This window comes from Rhinoderma darwinii, chromosome 12 (assembly GCF_050947455.1).
Source record: "Rhinoderma darwinii isolate aRhiDar2 chromosome 12, aRhiDar2.hap1, whole genome shotgun sequence".
Taxonomy (NCBI): Eukaryota; Metazoa; Chordata; class Amphibia; order Anura; family Rhinodermatidae; genus Rhinoderma; species Rhinoderma darwinii.
Window position 1 is genome coordinate 11,220,279 of NC_134698.1, and position 22,723 is coordinate 11,243,001.

At 42.2% G+C, this 22,723-nt stretch overlaps 1 long non-coding RNA gene and 1 pseudogene across 1 annotated transcript in view; both read right to left on the bottom strand.

Moving 5' to 3' along the window:
• Nucleotides 1-5,414: 5,414 nt before the first annotated feature.
• LOC142665058 (uncharacterized) lies at nt 5,415-7,200 on the bottom strand (annotated as a pseudogene).
• A 2,331-nt stretch (nt 7,201-9,531) lies between these two features.
• LOC142664919 (uncharacterized) overlaps nt 9,532-22,723 on the bottom strand; it is a 54,250-nt gene continuing 41,058 nt past the window's right edge. The window contains exon 3 of the long non-coding RNA XR_012851410.1: nt 9,532-9,899. This is a non-coding gene — a long non-coding RNA (uncharacterized LOC142664919). The remainder of the gene's footprint in view (nt 9,900-22,723) is intronic.

The following is a 22,723-nucleotide window of genomic DNA, read 5'->3' on the forward strand; positions in this document are numbered from 1 at the left end:
AACAGTCTCTGGGTAAGAGTACCTGGGAAGATTATCTGGCAGATACTCGAAGAAGCAGACACGTGATGTAGTAGACACTTGGCACAGATGATGCTTGGTGTGGTAGATGGTACTGGACATGGTAGACGACACCAGACGTGGCAGATGACACTGGACGTGGCAGATGACACTAGACGTGGCAGATGACACTGGGACATTGCAGATGACAACACGACTCCAACACTAGATACAGCTCAGGAACAAGTAGGATACGGGGAAAACTGGGAGCAGGATACAACGAAGGGACCATTTGCTCTATATATACGTACATTTTTTTATACCTCACTAATGCCGGCGGCTTACATTACTATTGATTGTAATTTATTTTAGGCATAGCTAATGGGCATTGGTTTAAATCTTCATTAGTGATTTTTTTAAGCCACAGGGCTCCATTAGCTCATAGAAGAGTGTCCTTTTGGTCTCCCTCGGGCTGGTATACTTCAGTATACCTCTTTTTTGGAGGATAGAATAGCGTAGCAGACTATGCTATTCCATTCTAGGGAATCTCGCAGAAAAAGTGTATACCGTGCGTAATAAATTTTTTGGACATGTGAGCCTAAGTGTATTTGTTAAACGTATATGTCAGGAAGCTTCCGACATCACTGTCCATATATAGACAGTGATATCAGGAGCTTTCTAACGCCAGAATCCTCGGGGCAGAGCATTGGAAGCTTTGTACCCGTAGACTTTGGCCTTGGGTAATTTCCTGACATCCCTGTCTATATATGGACAGTGACGTCAGGGGCTTTCTCAGGGTCAGAGTCCCCAGCCAAAGCTCTTCCAACACTCTAGCCAGGGGCTTTGATATTGAAGCTCCTGACATCACTGTGACGTCAGGGACTTCCCCAGGACCAGAGTCCCCGTCCAGATCGGCTCTGACGCACTGGCCAGGGGACTTTGGTGTTGTTGCTCCTGACATCACTGTCCATAAATGGACTGTGACATCAGGAGTCCCCCCAACGAATACCAAAAAAGGAAGGCTATAATGTAATGTGAACAGGACCTTACCTGTAATGTCTGTTCATTAATAACTTGATAAAAATGCTTAGCCAATAATAAACTACTGTACTACAGTGTCACCTCTTCATGTCGGCAGTGCTGAGAATCTTCCCCCTTTTTATCCACAAATACTCTCTGGGTAAACATTGAAGAGGCATAATAATGATGATCAGGGATTAGAAACGGCACATGGGGTTGGTCCATAAAAAGTCATAGCTGGCTTAGACTTAGACCTCTGGAACATCACGTTTGGGAACTTTGCTCTCCCGTACATCTTCATAGATAAAAAGGAGGGATGGATCTCGTCACAAACTAGAGGCGAAAAATTCTCTACTCATGGAATATTTCCCCTGTACTTTGTGCCAAGATCCGATCCTCGTTTCCATGAAAAAAAAAAAAGATGTGAAAGCGGTCAAACACTGCACCAGTCATAACTTTTTATGGAGCACCATAACTGCCCATGTGTTTGTTGGAAAGCTGGTGCCTCAAATACTCGGTCGGGACAGCTTTTAATGCTCTGGTACGTTTGAATATGTGAAAGTCGGGCTTGTAGAAGCGTGCACATACACAATCCTTTGAGTGATTCCAACCGCGATGATAAAAATGCTTTTGGAAAAAAAAACAACAGTAAAGGCCAAGGAGATATGAGCAGAGCAGTAATCAGTAACATGAAACACATGGCGGTATTGTTGTCTCATAAAAGCAGATTGCACAGTTTGGAAAGCCTGAAAAAAAACAGGACGAGTGACTATGAGCAGACTGGTGATTCAGCGCTCGGCACATAATTGTCTCTCTAGCTATAGTTCTATGTGAAAAAAAGAACATGTATTCATTAAGACAGACCCTTTAATTTCAAGGCAAGATGCCCAAAAAAACAAAAACTAGTGGAAGTATCTGTACTAGAGATGAGCAAATCGATTCGAAACTAATCGAGTTCGGTCTGAGTTTCCCAAAAATTTCAGATTCGGCGTAGCCCAATACTCTCGGGTGAACAAAGTGGCAATTTTTTTTTTTTTTACAGATTAGAAAAAAATGAAGAGGGGAGAAGAGGAGATTTAAAAAAAATACTATTCTCGCCTTGTCTCCAGCAACAGTTCGCTGCCGGCCTCCTGAGATGACCTAGTTTTGTCCAATGTCACCGCTGCTGCCGTGTCCCTTCTGATATGACCACCAATCACAGGCTGTAGTGGTCGCATGGGACAAAACTACGTCATCTCAAGAGTCCGGCAGGGACGCGTCGCTACTGAAGATCAAGGGAGGTGAGTACACCGTGTTCCTAATTATTATGCACATTGGATTTAAGTGTCATAAACATTTAATTATTAGTTTTTCAATTAAACTCATGGATGGTATTGTGTCTTAGGGCTCTTTGGATCATTGTAATCAATCTCAGACACAAATTAGTTTGCCAGTAGTGCCCAATCAAAGGAAAACTACTTAAGAAGGACGTTCCACAGGTTTCAAGCAATATGGGAAAGAAAAAAGATCTCTCTGCTGCCGAAAAGCATGAAATAGTGCAATACCTTGGACAAGGTATGAAAACATTGGATATTTCAAGAAAACGTAAGCGTGATCATCGTACTGTGAAAAGATTTGTGGCTGATTCAGAAATACATGAAGACTAATTTTCAAACCGTGTTGTTTACCGATGAGTGCCGTGCAAACCTGGATGGTCCAGATGGATGGAGTAGTGGATGGTTGGTGAATGGCCACCATGTCCCAACAAGGCTGCGACGTCAGCAAGGAGGTGGCGGAGTCATGTTTTGGGCTGGAATCATGGGGAGAGAGCTGGCAGGACCCTTTAGGGTCACTGACGGTGTGAAAATGACCTCTGCAAAGTACGTAGAGTTTATGACTGACCACTTTCTTCCGTGGTACAAAAAGAAGAACCGTGCCTTCCGTAGCAAAATTATCTTCATGCATGACAATGCACCATCTCATGTTGCAAAGAATACCTCTGTGTCAATGGCTGCTATGGGCATAAAAGGAGAGAAACTCATGGTGTGGCCCCCATGTTCCCCTGATCTCAACCCTATTGAGAACCTATGGAGCATCCTCAAGAAAAATATCTATGAGGGTGGGAGGCAGTTCACATCAAAACAGAAGCTCTGGGAGGCTATTCTGACATCCTGCTAAGATATTCAAGCAGAAACGGTCCAAATACTCACAAATTCAATGGATGCAAGAATTGTGAAGGTGAAATCAAAGAAGGGGTCCTATGTTAACATGTAAATTGGCCTGTTAAGTTTTTTTTTGATTGAAAGTGCTTTTGATTTCTGTAAATATGACCTCCTGATGCTGCAAATTCAACAAATTACCATTTTAGTTCTCTTTACAACCTTTAAAATGTTTTGATCTCTGTTGTGCATAATAATAATATGAAACAGTGCATTTTGAGTTTTTTACTTCTAAAAAAAAATCTGTTATCATTAGGAGATTTGTTCAATAAAATTCGCATTATACTCCAACGGTTGATGGCTTGAAGATTATACTGACTGTCATGTGCATCGACTATTTAGGAAAATCAGCGAAAAATAACATTTGCATAATAATTTGGAACGCGGTGTATGTATTTTTTTTATTTCAGGGGTAAAAATGCATGTGCGCCAATTGCCCTTTTTGATTCTCTGATGTCTTTGGACCAAATCAGATTGGACAACCAATTCACTCATCTTTAATCTGTACCAAATAAATGCCAGGGTATATGTTACTCTACATATAGCACAGGCAAGATCGGAACAACACCACGTGTTTGAAGGAACATTCATGGGAAAAATAATGTTTTTTAAATAGTGGGGGCTTGAAATGTTGGGACGTAACAGAGGGATACTCTCTTTAGTTTTCTTTGAATCCCTGTGTCATGTAACACCCCCTGTGTCATGCACCGCCCCCTGCGTCATGCACCGCCCGCTGTGTCATGACCGCCCCCTGTGTCATGCACCGCCCGCTGTGTCATGCACCGCCCCCTGTGTCATGCACCGCCCCCTGTGTCATGCACCGCCCCCTGTGTCCTGCACCGCTCCCTCAGATTCTGCACTATGCTGAACACTGTGTAACAGTAGCACCTGTGGTGTTCATTTAACCAGTTAGTAAGAATATAAAGCCCCAGATCATAGCGTTTTTTGTTAGTTTGATTTTTTTGTGCCAGTACTGCATGAAGCAATATGTCTGTATTAAACATAGTAGAAATAACCAACCTACACCATTTTCTTTAATTTAAATAGGTTAAAACTTTCTTAATTTATATAGTGGTGGGAGGTCTTTTTTAAACAGAGCTCCAAATGCCCCTGCTTGGACCTAAAGTTAAAATATGAAATTTGGGTTGCCTGCATCTACCACTAGATGGAGCTGAGGAGCTGACCGCATACTATTTATACATTGAACTCAATACTAAAACCGTATGCAGTAAGCTTTTGCGCTCCCTCTAGTGGTGGCTGCTAAGATACAGAATTTTTATCTTTTTACTGTGTCTGTTTTTGAGATTTTGAGCTCTGCATAAGAAAAATCTGTAGTACATATTGGAGAAAGTGAGATCTTTCTCACCTTCCAGCAGCCTGTAAGCCTCCCTTCTCTCCCTGCAAGCTCTCTTTAAATGGAAAGAAAAGCTGTTCTTCAGTAACGCAATAGCTGAAGATACAGGGAAGAGGAGAGAGAGGGGGAGGAAGGGGATGATGCTGCAGTCTCTCTGCCTCAGCATGTGCCTGAGACTGTGAGAGGAAGCAGCAGTGGGGGGGGGGCAGCTGACTGTTTAGGGAACACAGCACAGTTACAGAGATAACATTTACATTTAGAGAAATGATGGCGATGGGAGAAAATTGCCCAAAATATGCAGATAAGGTACAATGGGCTTCCTCTATGGTACATATGCCCTTGCCTATGACCCTTTCATCTCGTGCAGAGTTGTAGCTAGGCTTTCCTTCACCTTGTATTAACGGCTGTCACACGGACGTAATACACGCTCGTCTGAATGAGCCCTAAGATTTTAGCCGGTTGGATCAACTCTTAACAGGAAACATATCTTGTACTCTGGTATATAACGAGCTAATCTATCAAACTGCTTATCAGAAAATAGAAAAAGGTCTTCAAGAGTTGTACCTTTCACAGTGGTGGCTTAGATCTTCAGATAAACCCTCCTATTCCATAGCATGTAGTTCTCATATTACAACAAATGTTACGGTTGAAAAACCGAACCATAAGCGGCCATCCATCAATTAACCCTCTGGAAACCCCACAGGGTCTACTAGACATTACAACATTTTCATTAAATTGCTGAGAACTCACATCATGGTGAGGGGTCAGAATGGGTTTCGCAAGCAACTTAAGCATAATCAATTATTAAAGCAGTTGGATGGCACTTACTTGTCGCTCTTGAAGTTTTAACCATCCAATACTTTAGTAATATAATCTTTATCATAAAAATACAAGGCGAGATATGAAGATAAATAATAGTCGGTTTGAGTCATCATCGAAGTCTGGACTGGGATTCCAAAAGAGAGTGGGGTTACCAAGAGGAGAGGGAGAACATTGTGAACATTGAGAAGAAGAGGGACAAGTTTGGTGGTAAAAGAGTCCTCCCATGCCTAATCAGAGCTCAAAGGAGAGGACATATCACTAAAGGGTGATGTGTAGCCCTCATGTCCAGAGTCACTGCCTGTCTCCACAAGGTTTGATGGTTTCTCCACAATGTCTTCAGCGGAGATCAAAAAGCTGTGTGTGTCAAAGACGACTGGGACTTCTCCTTGGGACTTCTGCTTCAGACTTATGGGAACAATACAAAAAGAATTTAAAAATGCTTCCATTGTTTTAATAACAACGCTGGTGTAATGGCAGGAAGGAGGTGAAGGGAACAAGTGAGCCCTAATCTACCCATCGCCCTGTCCCTGCCTACGTGCAACGACCCGCCCTAGGCGACGGGGTACAACTTGGCGGCGGTCCCTACGCTGTCTAAGTGCAAGGGAGTACAAACAGGGAACACGCAAGGGAATACAGTAGCCCACGGAATGCCGCGAGGAAACGGAGCGGTGAATGAGCCAGTCAGGATCAGGAAGTAGTGGAGTATACAAACGGGAGCACGGAGCAGAAGCAAGCCAGGGGCAGAGCAACGCAGGATAAACGGAACTGAAGCAAGGCAGAAGCACGGCAGAAGCACGGCAGAAGCAGGCTGGAGCAAGGCAGCAGTGGGGCCAGGAATCCAAGAAGAATAACAAGCAAGGAGGAAGAGAAAACGGCAGGTATAAATGGACAGGGGGCGGAGCTAACTCTGACTGACCAGGCCGCGATAGGCTCTCCCACTCCTGAGCCTGCCACCCTGATTGGTGGGAGCAGGTGTCAGTCTCAGAGGTCTGGCCTCAGGTGTCGACTGATTAATCCTGGGAGTATACCCAGACGTAGTGCCTGGCAGATCCTTTACAGCTGGTCTCGATTTCCTGCTCGGAGTCTTGCTCAGAGCACAGAGGCTTTGTTTAGTCATGGTCAAATTTGATCAGTTCATTAATGACCTTCAGATTGATTGATGGGTTCCACAAAGGAGAAGATGGAGCTGAGGATATGGAATCTGATTCATCTCCATTAACTTCTTCTTGCTGGTTCCATGACAAGTTTTCAACAAAGTGGAGCAACGTGTCGGACTCCAGGCTTTCTAATAGGCCCAGCAAGATATCAGACTCTGAAGATTCAGGGCTGTCAGAATCCATGAAGACATGGTCAAGATCGGAGACAACTGGACCTGCTCAGTGGACCCAGTCACCGGCCTGACCTCATCTTCTCTGGACTGTGTCAGAATCTCAACTTCTTCTTCCTCTTTGACCTCCAGGGCATCAAGGCCCAATCTCTGTCGTAGATCTTGGTTTTCAGTTAACAAGCCATGTGACTTTTCTCGTAAAAGCTCAGGAGTTTCTCATTCTCCGTCTCCAGATCTCGCTCATTCTGGCTTTTTTTCAGTCACGTGCGGTTTGGGCTGCAACTCTGTTCTTCAATTTCCTTCTGAAGGCCTTCTCCGGCGTCAAATGTATCAGCCACTGTAGTTTCCTCGGGGGGACGTCGCCGCTGACCGACTCAGGGCTGGACGGGCTGTGGATGGGTAACATGACGGACGCCAGGGACTTGCAATTACTCTGTTTGGACTGGGATAAGGATAACTTTGGAGGCTCCCATGACCACCATGGCGGGGCATGGGGGGAGGGTAACACGGAGGAGCAGGAGGAGGACTGGGGAGAACGTGGCAGCAGAATGCTATACCTTTACTCCCTTCTTTGCCTGAGACAAATGACAAATTGATCTGTTGTACATCTGCAGAATTTAGATGAGCTCAGTGGCTATTTACTGAACAATACCTCAAACCCTTGTAGAATTGGAAGTCTCCATTTTCAACTCAATGTCTCCTTTTATTATTTTTCTTGTTACAGCGTTTTACAATCGTCTTTTTGAACATTTGTATCCAGAAGCTATATGATTGGTTGGGTTGTGCAGTCTTTCCACGATTCTGCTTTGTTAATGGGAGGAGCCTAAAACAAGTCTACGTAGCAGGAAGAGCCAGTGTATTGTAGTGTATAGAGTAGAAAATGCTGTGATGGCTTCTGCACTGGCACCAACATGTACTCAGAGAGGAAGAGAAAGGTTTACTAGAATACCTCAAGTACCACAACCAGAATAATATAAGGGATGGGCTTGGCTACCAGGAAAGAAATATACATATATTCTAATATCCTACAGTATAAGGCACAGTAAATGACACAACAATTCTTCAATGGCCTATGAATAGATTTTGTTTGCCCTAAAATAGCACCGGTGATGGTACATGGTAGGGCACCATACTCCCCTATGAGACTGGGTAAACTTTGGACAATGTAATCAGTGGAGAAACACGTAAATTTCTCTGCAGCACCACTACAGGAGAAATAATGCATTACACAATTCCCAATAAAATCAATGAGCGCTCTATGTAATGCATGGCTGTGCCGGGTCATCCAGAGCAATAAACTCTTGTTGTAGCCACTATCTAATCTGGCAAATATATGTGGGTCCTGAATTCGGGACTCCCCTCGATCATATCAAAATGATCCAATAGGCTGTTTAATTTAAAAAAAAAAAAATCTTAAACAAGACAACCCCTTTAAGAGGAATTTAAATGACAGCCTGAGTAGCAAAGTGGTACCTACAGTGGTTCTCACTTTTTAACCCCTGCCTCTCCAAAAGTTTACTAGGTGAAGACTTCAATGTTGCATTTGTTTCTTATTTAGCCAAATATAGCCGATCATATCTACCAGTGTTCCCCTAACTCCCCCATCCCGCCATCATTCATTATTGTTTGGCAACGTTTGTCCAATGGGAGAAACATTAGATTATTTATAATCCAGGACATAAATAATCAGTATAATTATCTTTGCATTCTGTTTCTACTTTTTGTTTTCAGAAACCATCGTGAATCGACAGTAAATCAGGGCTGGATTAGGACAAACAATTCGCAGTTGCATACAGACCACACCGCACCTTGTTTTCCAATGTAACTAAAGCAAACAAGAAAAAAAGGAATGTTTGCTCAACCAAAAAAAAATAAAAAATCCAGTAAAGTCGGTGTATTTTACTAGGGTAAGATTAACAAGTATTAAAAATAAATATAAAAATTACATATTGATTGCTGTTTATCATCTTTGCCCAGCAGGGGGCCACATAACTAGAATTTGCTGCAGATCAGGTTACTCCCTTTATGGCATGCAGCAAATCTGTGGCCTTGTGATGGATCATACACCGTTCAGTTTTAATATTAAAACCACGGACTGGTGAAGTGTATAACATTGATTATTTTATTACAATGGCACCTGACAAGAGGTCGGATATATTAGGCAGCAAGTGAACTTTTTTTCATCAACGGGACTTTGCGGGGAGTTCTGGCTGGTAACTTGGCTTCACATCCGATTGTAGCAATAATCACTGGTAACTTCAGATCTTCTTTGATCTTTCTGGAGGTGATCATTGGCTGAGCCTTTACCATTATGGCTATTTTTCGATCCATTCGAACACTAGTTTCCCGCTTCCTTCCGCATCTTTCATGTTTTTTTCATCAGAACAATACCTGGAACTACATCATTAACCTGATAAATTAAACACAAGCTCGTGCTATCTGTATGCAACTGCGATGCTAACACTTTTCTATCATATTCAGCAGTAATTGGTAGTTATGATCGGCTATATTTGGCTAAATAACCCCTGTCCACCGCTGAAAGCGCCTACAATGGGAACGTGAGTATCACAATTGGACCATAGAGCAATGGAAGAAGGTGGCCTGGTCTGAAGAAACAAGTTTTCTTATACACCATGTGGACCATCGGGTGCGTGTGCGTCACTTAACTGGGGTAGAGATAGAACCAGGATGCCCAGTGGATGGGAAGAAGGCAAGGTGTTGACTTGACCAGCCACAGATAACCCCTGTTTCCAAGTCACAGACGCCCCACAGGCCCAGCGTGTCTACCTCTAAAATTGCCCCAATCCCCCGTGGATTTTCATGTGATGATGTCAAACTTACCAGTATCATCACATGACGTTTGCCCTATGGATAAACAAAAAATATTGATGTTTTTTTAAATTCTCCTAACCCCACGTCATGGACAAGTATAATTTTTGCACTTTTTTGGGTTCAGTGCCTGATAATAATTCTCAAAAACATAAGGTTGGGGCAACACCCAGATTTTTGTCACATGACTGCTTCAAGAGGAGCAAATGTAGTGGGACGTCATAGTCACGTGACTTTTATTCCCAGCAGTTCTTCCTCATTAATATCTATGTGTCATAACAGTCACATTTGCTGCATCTCTAGTTAATTGCTTTTTGGACCTCTTGCCGATGTAGATGACACAAGAATGAACCTAAGAAATACAGAAAGGAAAATATTACGGAAGGCAATGATAGGGCAGTAATTACTGAAAATTGCTCAAATAATTTTTTCAGTAAGAGAGATAAATTATCGTCATGTTTTTAATAGTGCTAAAGAGAATTACGTTCACCATAACCATAGGTCTTTAGTGCCTAAAAATGAAAAAAGTTCAACATGGGCATACACCGAAAATTCTGGTTTTCCCTCTAAGATCTCTTTGGATCACAACAACCAGTATTGCCAAGTTCCACCCAATCATCTGTTCACAGAAATGTGAGGTCCAAGCTAAGGTAGAATTCCTTTATGGAGATACAAAGGTTTTATTATGGAGATGATGGAATTGATTCACCAGGTTGAAGATTCACATTTCGTAAAGTCGAATTTTTGAAGGTTTATTCACCTCTAGTTGGAACATGACAATGCTCTCTTGTAATCATACTCTGGAATGAGGAGGCCAAAAGAGACCTTGAGATTCACAGGTACCTAAGATTATGGGAGGTTTGATTTACTATATTAAGATGTCCCCTTTCCAACTAGTGAGGTCATCTAAATTCTGGTCTTAGTTTGGTTGACGTCCTGTGCAATACCTAGGTGTCCGGGCCATCAAGGCCATCAGTCATGCGTTGCATACAATGTCCTGACGCTGCACAGCGTCAGTACGTTGTATGAGGGTCAGCAAGCTGTAGGCATCTGAGGGGACCCGGAGGGGAGAAGAGGAGTGGTGAGGTGAGCAGAATTATTTTTTTATTTAATTTTTCAATGCGGGGGGTGGTGGTGCAAGTTACGAGAACCAGCATGGGCGTTAACCTTGCTACACACTATAGAGTAAATTATAATAAATTTGTTGGGCCGCAGTGGTCCCGCCTGCTATTTCCGAAGCCACGCCGCCTTTCCACAGATGAGAGTGGTGTAAAAAGGCCAAAAGTTGCAATTTGCAGTGCAAATAGCAACATTTTTATTTAGCCCATTTATGACTTTTCTTCAACAGGAAATTGGCGTAGAAAGGTTAAATAAATTACCCCCAATAAGTAAAATAAAAGTAGAACATAGAAAGACCTAATCGGATGGTAAGACAGGTGTCACTTTTTCAGTCAGCGACAACGGTACGCTACCACCATACAAAGACCAATGTAACCAAAAATACCACCTTACAGTAACCATAAAGTGTTCAGGTACCAGTTCTATACAGGCGGTCTGCAAATTATGATCACACTGCAGACTATACAAGATAATACAGCACTGATCAGACCCAGTCACAAGCAGAATACAGTGCAGTTAAAGAGGATCTGTCACCACCTGACATCTCTGTTTTAGTAAATACTTGCAATTTATTCATACATTTTCTGTAGGAATAAAGGAAAAATGTCACAACACAGAGTTCCAAGTAAAGATGCTCGACAACTGTTATCTCATGGATAATACAAGGACTTGCTATAACAGACATGTCAGGAGAGGTGACCGGTCCTCTATAATTCCAGGGACTCGCTCTTCTTCCTTTTCTCCCCCATCCGGCCCAGACCGCCATTACAAATTCTCCTGAGCATGACTTTGCAGCGCATCCTTACCCTCTATACTAAGACATAAATCCTTATAGTGCCACACACTGCAACCCTGAAAACAATAGCATCACACAGTGTCCCCTGAGTAAATATCTTCACAGACTGTGCCCCCTGAAAATAATACCACCACAAACAACGCCCCTAAATATAACAGTACCACACACTGTGCCCCTGAATATAATAGTGTTACACACTGTGCCCTATTAATATAATAATGCCATACCCTGCGCCGCTGAATAGTGCCATACACAGCACTCTCTGAATATAAAAGCACCACACACTGTATCCCCTGAATATAATAGTGTCACACATTTTTCCACTGAATATAATGTTGTACACTGTTCCCCTGAAAGTAATAGTGCCAAACAAGGTGTCCCTGAATATAATACGGCCATACATTGCGACCCTGAAAGCAATAGTGCCATACACAGTGTCTCTAAATATAATGCTGCCATACACTGTGACTCTAAATATAATAGTGCAATTTTTCCCTGAAAATAATAGTGGCAATAACTGCTGAACTGTGCCCAATGAATATAATATTGCCGTACACTGCGTCCCTGAATATAATATTGCCATACACTGCGTCCCTGAATATAATATTGCTACATACTGTGTCCCTGTATGTAATAATGGCATACACGGTGTCCTTGAATATAATAGTGTCACTGCCTCCCTGAATATAATATTGCCATACACTGCATCTCTGAATATAATATTGCCATACACTGTGCCCCCTGAATATAATATTGCCATACACTGCGCCTATGAATATAATAGTACCAGACACTGTGCATCCTGAATGTAATAGTGCTAGACCCTGCGCACTAATTATAATAGTGCCATACATTGAGTCCCTGAATATAAAAGTACCACAGAATGTGCCTTCTGAATATAAGTGTTACACATAGTGCCCCCATTATCATTGCTACATATTGTGTCCTGTGTAACACAGAAACCCCCCAAAAAAACATAATGTCACACAAGTTCTCAAAAACATGATAGTACCTGTAATGGCCGCCTCCCCTTACCTATTGACGGCTGCGACCGCAGACCTTCCTCCTCTGGCTGACGTCTCCTTCGCGGGAGACGTCAGTGCATCCGGTCGCTCTATCCTGCAATGTCCGCGAGGGGGCGCGTGCTAGTTCCCAACCTTAAAGGGCCAGCGCACGCATATGTAATTAATTAATTATTTTCCAGATCACCCTGGACTATAAAAAGGACTCTGCGTTTTCACTCCTTGCCTGGGTGTTGTTTTAGTTTTCCCATGTTCATATTGCAAATGGTTCATTAGTGTTATCCTGCTGCCAGTGTTCCCATGCCCTGCTACCTGTAGCCTGTATCCCATGCTGTGTTTTGTTCCTGAGCCTGTCCAGTATTGGAGTCGTGTTGTGCCGCCTGCTGGTATACACCACGTCTGGTGTCATCCGCCATCCCTGGTATCATCCGCCACATCTGGCGCAACCTGCCACGCCTGCTGGTATACACCACGTCTGGTGTCATCTGCCATTCCTGGTACCATCTGCCATGTCTGGCGCAACCTGCCACATCTAGCCCCATCCGTGCCAGAGCCCCTGCCACCATCTGGACTATATCAGGTATCCTTGTGCTACGAACTTGTATAGACTTTGCATTGACTGTGACGTGGCCAGCTGCCTCCCCGCTACGGCGGAGCCGCCTAGTGGGTCCACATACCCCTAGGACGTGACAGTACCATACATAGTGCACCCAAAAAATGATAGTGCCACACAGTAACAAAAAAATCAAGACATTTCTTGTGACCTCCCCTGAGCTCCCTGTTCTCTTGCAGTGCATCCTTGAGTAATAGAACTTGCACAGGATTCAACATACCACGGCAGCAGGAGCCTTGAGGAGGAGAAGGACACATCTCAGTCAGATGAGGAAGAAGGAAAGGAGGAGGCGGAGCCAGAGTTGAGCGCCGCTCGGCATAGAGCGTCCTGTTGCTGACTAGCGTCATCACCTTGTGTGCTCTGCCGTGCGGCCTAGGTGCAGGCTGCAATGAAAAACTAAAAAGAATAGAACAGCAGCGGGTTGGGCGGCCACTGTGTCACTCTTAGCTGTTGGCCGCTACTTTCACAGTATCTTTTCCGGTAACAGAAGTTCTGTCACAGAAGATACTGAGAGAGTAGCGGCCGACACCAATACTGATTCAGAATCCCACAGTGAAGCTAATTGATTCCTACTAAACTGTAGGCCGATCAGCTTCAGTGAGTGACTTTGAGTCAGTTTTTAATCCGTCCGCACAGCAGACCCACATTCCCCGATCGGCCCACTTTCCACCGGCCCATCTGGCATTTGCCAGAAACGCCAGATGGCCAGTCCGGCCCTACTCAAAGTGCCTAAAAGTCGCCGACGCTCTACTGACTCAATAACTGCAGAGTTCCAAATCTGCTCTAGCATTAACATCCGCACAAAAACTATGCCCGGGAGGTTCATGGCATGGGTTTCCTTAGCCGAGCAGCTTCATGCAAGACTTACATCACCAAGCACAATGCCAAGAGTCGGATGGAGTGGTGTAAAGCCGCCGCCACTGGATTCTGAACCAGTGGAAACGTGTTCTGTGGAGTGACGCTTCTCTATCTAGCGGCCTGATGGCGAGTCTGGGTTTGGTGAATGCCATGAGAACGTTACCTGCCTGACTGCATTCTGCCAACTGTAAAGTTTGGTGGAGGAGGGGTAATGCTATGGGGATGTTTTTCAGGGGTCGGCCTAGGCCCCTTAGTTTCAATGAAGGGAAATCTTAATGCTTCAATATACCAAGACATATTGGACAATTGTAGCTTCCAGCTTTGTGGGAACAGTTTGGGGTTCGGCCCTTTTCTGTTCCACGTGACATTGTCCCAGTGCACGAGGTCCATAAAGACTTGGTTGGGGGGAGTTTGGTGTGGAAGAACTTGACTGACTGCACAGAGTCCTGACCTCAACCCCATCCCACACCTTCGTAATGAACTAGAACTGAGATTGTGAGCCAGGCCCAATCCCCCAACATCAGTGTCTGACCTCACAAATGTTCTTCTGGATGAATGGACATAAATTTCCACAGACACTCTCCAAAATCTTGTAGAAAGACCCCAGAAGAGTGGAAGGTGTTTTAGCTGCAAACGGGGGACAACTCCATATTGATGTCTATGGATTTAGATTGGGATGTCATAGAAGCTCCTGTAGGTGTCATGTGTAGGTGTCCCAATATTTTGTATTTATCTGTAACATTCCGGGTGCACACCCGATAAAAATGACAAACTTCTGATTTACAAAGCTCAGCGCATTCTTTAGAAAACAAACTTTCCATGAAGGAAATATATTTGCCTAGAAATCCAAGAGAGTACAGAATTAAGGGCCTTAACTCAATACTAGGATAAAAGTCGGCCTCCTCTCATTATTAGAAATGTACAGAGAATCAATTATTTATTGGACCGACTCCATTAGCAGTCACACATGGGAGGAAAAAGGGAAAAAAAAATTAAAAGAATGTACTTTCACACCGCTTAACAGGATGTGGGGTTTTATTGAGGACTCTTTACAGCTCTTTTGTGTCTGCAGAGAATATGTGGAATTTCATCATGTTTGGAAACTAAGACACACTCAAAAGATTTCATATGGATGGGGTCGAAAATGCGTAACTAATTTTACTCCATATTTATTATACATTCAAATGAATGGGTGACCATATAATACACGATTCTTCCAGAGCAGGAGTAACTCTTTGCAGCAGCTCTACACTCCGGCTAAGGCTATGTTCACACGACAGTAAAAAAAAACAGCTGTGTGACGGCTGTTTTTTCAACAGATGTCAAACGGCCGTTTTCAGAACAATGACGTTCTATGGGCGTATTCACGTGGCCGTTTTTTTTAAAGGCCCGTGAATACTGGCCGTGAAAAAATAGAGCATTTTCTATTTTCGGCTGTTTTCACGGCCCAATGTCCCTCATAGAAGTCAATGGATCCGTTTTTAACACCCTTTTTTTTTCCAATGTCATGTGAATCTAGCCTAACTGTGAGGATTCCGATACTATACGGGGCATATGAATTCCCTTTTGGGGGTAATCCAATTTAAGAAAACGGTTGGTTTTTAGAGGTTTGGCCAAAATAATAATTGTTTTACATAAAGGGGTTGTCCCAGAATCGACAATTATCACCTAAGAATAGGATAGGTGATAATTGTCTGTTCATTGAGGGTCCCAATGCTAGGCCCCCCACTGATTGCGATAACGGGGTCCTCAACCCCAAGATCCTCCTTACTGCAGAGAGGAGGAGCTTGAATGGACCAGGGGTCGAGCATGCGCTGCTGCTCTATTTAATGTCTATACGAGTAACGGAAACAGCCAAGTGCTGTATTCGGCTGTTTCTATCATTCCAATAGACATAGAATGGAGTGGCGGCGCGAGTGCTCAACCACCACTCCATTCAATGTTCTCCTCACTGCAGTCGAGTAGTGAGAATCGGTTGGGGACACCCAATCTAATGATCAGTGGGGGTCTCAGTGGTGGGGCCCCCAGTGATTGACAATTATTACCTATCCTGTGGATAGGAGATAATTGTCGATTCTGGGAATACCCCTTTAAGTAACCCTTGTGTTATTTTTTTTAAGCATTCTTAGTGGACTTTGTGATTTACTTAGACAACAACATGAGTTAAATTATTCCATAATTTGCATTCAATGAACTGATGTGGTCATCACTATTCTAATGGAAACCTGACTGCTGTGGTTTAGTGAACATTAGCACTTCTGAACCGTACATTAGGGAGCACTGGTCATGAAGTCTTACTAAGAAGTTTGTGAAATGTCCCAGTAAAAGCTTCTTCTACATGCTGCATGACATGCATAAGAACCTACAGGGATAGACCAAATCTATAGACTTAGGATACGTCAATGCTGTCTCCTAACACTTTGGGATTCTACTACTTTTTATGTGTTATCCTTCATCATACTAAAATGACTTGCAATACCACCCCTAGCCACATGAAGTGCTGTTCACCTAAAACATTTCCTCAAGCAATATGGAACACAAAGACATTTCTTTCAGGGATCTACAATATGTAAGACTCTGTTTACATTTTCGCCATGGCTTCCATCCGTAACGGATGGCTTTGTCCTTTGCTGGATCTGTTGTACAACAGATCCGAACAGCTTCCGATGGACCTCATTGACTAATAGGTGTGTTGGGGTTCAGGGCCCGAACAGCAGTGTAAATATAGCCCAAGCATTATGTTTCAACAAAATTATTTTAGGGGAAAAAGCAATGCCCTGCATGATACGTTGTGCTGTGTCTGAAAAGAAGAGGCTACTGAATGGGGCTGAGATGCAACACCAGACATAGGCCATTGACAAGAATGAAAAATATGGCCACCAAAACCCTTTGGTTTTTGAAGTCATTCTCCATTTTTTTTTTCACATTCGTCCCCTGAATTTATTTTATACTCAACTGTTGCATATTTCAGTTGATTTGGTTGATGACAATTAAGAAGAATATTCTGTATAGATGGAGGGCTGTATCCTCAGAACCAATTTTTCTCTTAACTACAAAGTCCAAAAAAGTCTAGAAAAAAAATCAAAAACATACTTTGTACAATGCTACATGGTTTTTCCTATAGATTTATGTGCTGACCACTAACTCTATAGTAAGTTTTGTCATAAATTCATAATTATTGACCCATTCTATGGCCAGTAGAGTGATCATGGCTGTGAAGTCCACGCTACAGTTATTTTTGAGAATGAGGCCTGATTTGGCTACCTTTCCTTCTGTGTTTACTCGCATAGTTGAAACAAGAATGGAGAACCAAACCTGGACACCATTCCACACAATTTTTACACTCATTGTCAAACAATTTTGATATATTGGTAGATTGTATGTTAATCTAGTGACCAGATACTAAAATGTCGAATGATGTGAAGTTCGTGATCCTTAATGTGTCAATATACATTAGACAAAACGTGGCCGAACATGCCAATTTCAATGGATTTTGCCAACGATCTAATGTGTATGAGGGCTTCCAGAATCTCCCTGATGTCAAATGTCAGTGGAAAGAAGGATCAGATATGTTGGATTTCAACATGCCGATCCTTTGTTCCTAAGGAAGATAAGTCACCAATTCCCCTCTCGCCATTAAAATAAACATAAATGCTCGGTGCAGTTGGGAGAAATAGCTGATGGCTGGATGCTTAGTGTATGGCCACCTTTAGTGAACCAAATAAATAGGAGGTCACAAAAAAAATAGTACAGAAGGCACCATCTCCATTTTTGTTACTTTTCATTAATGAGCGCCACTTGGCTCCACCAACGTAATGACAAACGCAAAATGCATTTGGGAAGTATCCTTGGGAATACGTGTCTGGGGATGAGGAAAAGTGTAGCTCTTTAGGATGGTCCTACAGTCCTAATTTTTTCCTTGATAACTGGATGAGACTCAAGCTGGATATGGTGAAGATAAGTAGTCCTTCCAGTCATTAGAAGTACTCACCATAACCCATTGAGATTCTACGAGGGCAGAAGTCCTTCCGATTTTGATACCACATCGGAGGTCTGAGGACAGGTAGATATCTCACCACCTGTGGGTATCAATGAGATATATTTCCATTAATGGTCAGCTGAAGAGTTAGTGTAGCAGAATGAGAAGATATTTCTTTCGATTTCCATAGAGTGCCATGTAACCCATGAAAAATCAACATATGAGGAGAATAACTCAACCCTACAATGTGGACAGCGTTGAGGCCTGTTGTTTCTCTTATGTTCAGAATTCCGGAAAGCTCTACAGTATTTAGTGCTCATTACTTCTTCAGTCATTTATCCTTTTTCTGTGAAATATTCTTCTTTTCTGAGCTTTGTTGAACCCCTTAATGCATTTGAAAGCTTCTCTCCCTTTCTGTGCTGTAAATTTTTAGGCGTTTCAGTTTTATTTCTGTTAAGTTTTATGATGTGGGCCAAGTACAATTTTAGTAGCTCTTACATGAACAGACTCCAGATTATATCCGTATTTCCTGAGATCAAGAATGACTTATAAAAAAATAAAGGGAGATGGCAGACATGTTCTCCTTGTTCTTACCAATTCATATTTTTTTTCTGTTTTTTGAAAGATGATATTGTTCTCTATTTCTGATGGGAAAAATGAGGACGACTCTCCGTCAAGTCTTCTTTGTCGGGAGTCTTAGCTCGGAAAAACTAGTCCTAGTTAATAATCTTCAAATTGTATAGTCAATCTTAAAAAAAAAAATTCAAAAAAGTAGTGGTTTCATGTTTTTTACTCTCATAATAGCTGAACAAAATGTGATTTGTGCATTGTATGACTGCCCAACTTTTTGGGGAGTGGAGCACTATGTATAAATATATTAATGGACAGTATATAGAGCTGTCTAATGATGTATTTATACCTAGGCTTGTAAAGATGACAAAGGGGCACCCTCTATGTGTGGAGGAAAGAAGGTTTAACTACCATCAGAGATGGGGATTCTTTACTGTAAGAGCAGTGAGACTATGGAACTCTCTGCCACAGCATGTGGTGATGGTTGATTGCTTGAACAAATTCAGGAGGAGTCTGGATGCCTGTATTGAATGATAAAATATCACAATGTACTAGATTACTGGTGATAGTCTGGGATCCAGGGATTTATTCTGATTTCCATATTTGGAGTTGGGAAGACATTTTTCCCCCTGATCATTTTTCCCCCTAGTATGAGGCAATTGTCGCTCATCTCATAGCCTAGAAAGCCTCATGGCATTCTTCATCTGAAGAAAGGCAAACTTGCCATTCTCGGAAAAACTGGTGCCAGGTTTATGCCGCAGCAACTTTGCTTGTCTTATCTTTGAAGATAAATGAATCTGTATGCGAACGAGGATTATTATTTAAATTTAATGCTAATATGTCTAAATCACTTAGGCCAGGTTCAAATTTAAAAAATAAGGTCTTGGAAGCTTAAAATTGTCTCCATTTTTGGTACGTGGTGTACTGAGGTCAATGTACGCTTAACTCCATGCCTGTAGTTTACCTGCTCTTTGTGAGTCAGCCCACACAGAGGGATGCCTTGTAGCTTGTGCCAATGCAAAAAATACAAAAAATTTGTAAGAGGGTCTCCTCCTACCTTGTGCCATTTATTATACTGAAATCACCTTCTGTGGTTGAGGGCACCTTAGGCCCCCTCAGGCACCAGGGTCCTGTTGCGGTAGCTACATCTGCACCCTTTAAGGCTTCACCCATTAGGTCATTCCAGTGTTAAGAGCCCATGTTGGAGTGGGACCAGCCTTAAAATTATGGAGGGGCATTTAGGTTGTTATGGAGACACAGACAAAAAAAAGCCCTACTCCTGGGACAGCTGTAGCGTCAGCCTTTGAAAAAATTAGCAAAACAATTGAATTTTAATAGGCATGTCTGGTAGACTTTTTGAATGTCCAATTGGGGCAAAAATTATTAGAGGGTGTTCCCCCATGGTCCGCAAGAAAATGCCATAGCCTTTCTCTAGCTCACGGTAGGAATATAGGTTGGACTTGATGGACCTGCATCTTTTTTCAACCTTATCAAATGTGTAACCATGTAATTTCTGTAATTTGGCTTACAAGATACAATTATTGTATATCATCTATGTAGACAGTAACCTCCCATACCAACCTTTGGGAAATCAGGTAAACTTTGTGAATTCTTATTTTATTACTTTCTATTTTTTTACTTTTCTTCTTCTTCTTCTTCTTCTTCTTCTTCTTCTTCTTCTTATTATTATTATTATTATTATTATTATTATTGTTCTCAACAAAGAGGCTGTAGTCGCTCTGTCCAAAATTTGGGACAAGCAAGATGGCCACCATCACAAATCCTGAAGTTTGCTGCTTAACTTGGCAGATTTCCCATTTGGGAGTCGCTCAAGCTAATTGTCACAACTTAGTGGAAATTTTAATGGCTGCTGTGTTAATTGTCACCAGTTTTTCATCACCCAGAAGTCAAGAAATATAAACGTTAAACGGGTTGTCCAGTTTAGAAAACCCATTTTCATATATCCTATTAGGGAATTGTAATATAATAGAGGGGTGTCCTTTTTTCAGGATCCTCATCTTTTGGCCAGTGGGGAGCTCCTACAAAGAGCGTCTCTCACTCTGGAGGACTTCTCCTGTCCGGCATTACACAGAAATGAATTTTAGGTCTTTTGTTGTCTTTTTTGTCATTATTGTGCCGCTATGTTTTCCTAAGATGGCTTCCCAGTCACTTACAGCTCATGTATGATCACATGGGTCTCATGCATTAAAAAGAAAAGTAAAAAGAACCATAAAAGCAAGAGTGATACGTTCTGAAAAAAAACACACTAAAAAACCAAAACTCCATTAACGCCCTCGAAAACACAATATCCTGAGCAGCTGCATTAAGAAAAAAATGCCACTAAGTCCAAAAATGCCAAAAAATGCCAGAAAAAATATGCATTGTGGGAGATTACTACTAATGCACCATACAAATGGGTGCCAGTCTTCCACCCAGTGCAGCATGCGCCAAATTCATCAACACCTGGATCTGTCATTTTTGTCTAAAGTGTCGAAAAATTCTGATAAATGAGTCGTGCTCGTCACGACTATGAAGCCCCAACCACTTTGTCATATTCTCCTATTGACTACCAAAAACATCTGCACTCTACTTTTTAATCAACCAAAAAACAACCAATAAAAAATATTTTTAAAAGATTTGCCCAGTTTAGATCAATGCTTTTCACTAGAAAATGTCAAGCTGATCCCCATCAATCAATTGGGAAATACAACTGTGTGATGAGTCCTCCAGAGGGAGGGGTGCCCTTTACAGCTAATAATGGGGGTTCTTAAGTGGGGGAAGACTCTCTAATAATTTTTGCCCCAATCGGGCATTTAAAAAGTTTACCAGACATGCCCATTAAAATTAAAAACATTTTGTTAATTTTTTCAAAGGCTGACGTTACAGGCGTCCCAGGAGAAGGTCTTATTTGTCTGTGGCTCCATAACAACCTAAATGCCCCTCCATAATTTTAAAGCTGCTCCTACTCCAACATGGGCTCCTAGCAATGGTATGACCTCATGGGTGAAGGCTTAGGGGGTGGAGAGGTAGCAGTCGAGACAGGACCCTGGGCCAAAGGGACCCTCTGCCACAGAAGATAATTCTAGTATAATAAATGGCACATAATAGGAGGGAACCCTATTTTTTGTATTTTTTGTATTTTTTTTTACCCTAGATTTTTTTTATTTTTTGCATTGGGACGAGCTGACTCACAGAGAGCAGATAAACTACAGGCGTAGAGTTAAGTATACATTGACCTAAGTACACCACGTACCAAAAATGGAGAAAGTTTTAAGCTTCCAAGACCTTATTTTTTAAATTTGAACTTGGCCTAAGTGATTTAGACATATTAGCATTAAATTAAAATAATAATCCTCGTCCATATACAGATTCATTTATCTTCAAAGATAAGACAAGTAAAGTTGCTGCGGCAGACACATTCAGCATTTTTTGCTCATAAAAACCTGGCACCAGTGTTTCCAAGAATGGCAAGTTTGCATTTCTTCAGATTTACGGGCAGAAACTCATCAAAAGTTCTACGGTACTTGAAAATTGTTACTTTTTCTTCGATGATGTGGTTACGATGTCACTCATGCTTCTACTAGAGGGAAAACCAAATAAGTAATTTGACCAGAAATAGTCAAGTCCTACTTTCTACATATATTGTTGAGAAGAGATTGACATATTATTTCGGCACAAAAACATGTTCATCCCCCGTGTCTGATTCAGCACCAACATATTCTGTAGTGATGTATAAAGATAGTGTTTAGGGCCTGTTTACATCAGCGTTGGCCTTCCGTTGAGGGGTTCCGTCGGAAGTTTCCATCGGGTGAACCCCTCAACGGAAAGTCAAAGGGAAACCTTAGCTTCCATTTGCATCACCATTGATATCAATGGTGACGGAAACATTGCTAATGGTTTCGGTTTGTCACCATTCTGGCAGGTTTCTGTTTTTTTCAGCGCAGTCATGGGACCATTTGTGAAGGAACAAAGGTCCACCGTGATCAGAAAGCTAATGAGAACTTATCTGTGTCCATGATCCATTCATCCATAAGTGTGAATGGTTGGGGGGGGGGGGCGGGCTGTTATATTGAACACAAATTGGTGTGTCCATTTCTAGTTTTCTCTCTATAAATCAGGTCTTTTTAGAAATGCTATATATGCTATGTTGAATATCAATCGGTTGCATGCAGCTTACAATATTCACTGCGTTGAAGTCTGTTCTAAGGGATCTGCTTGG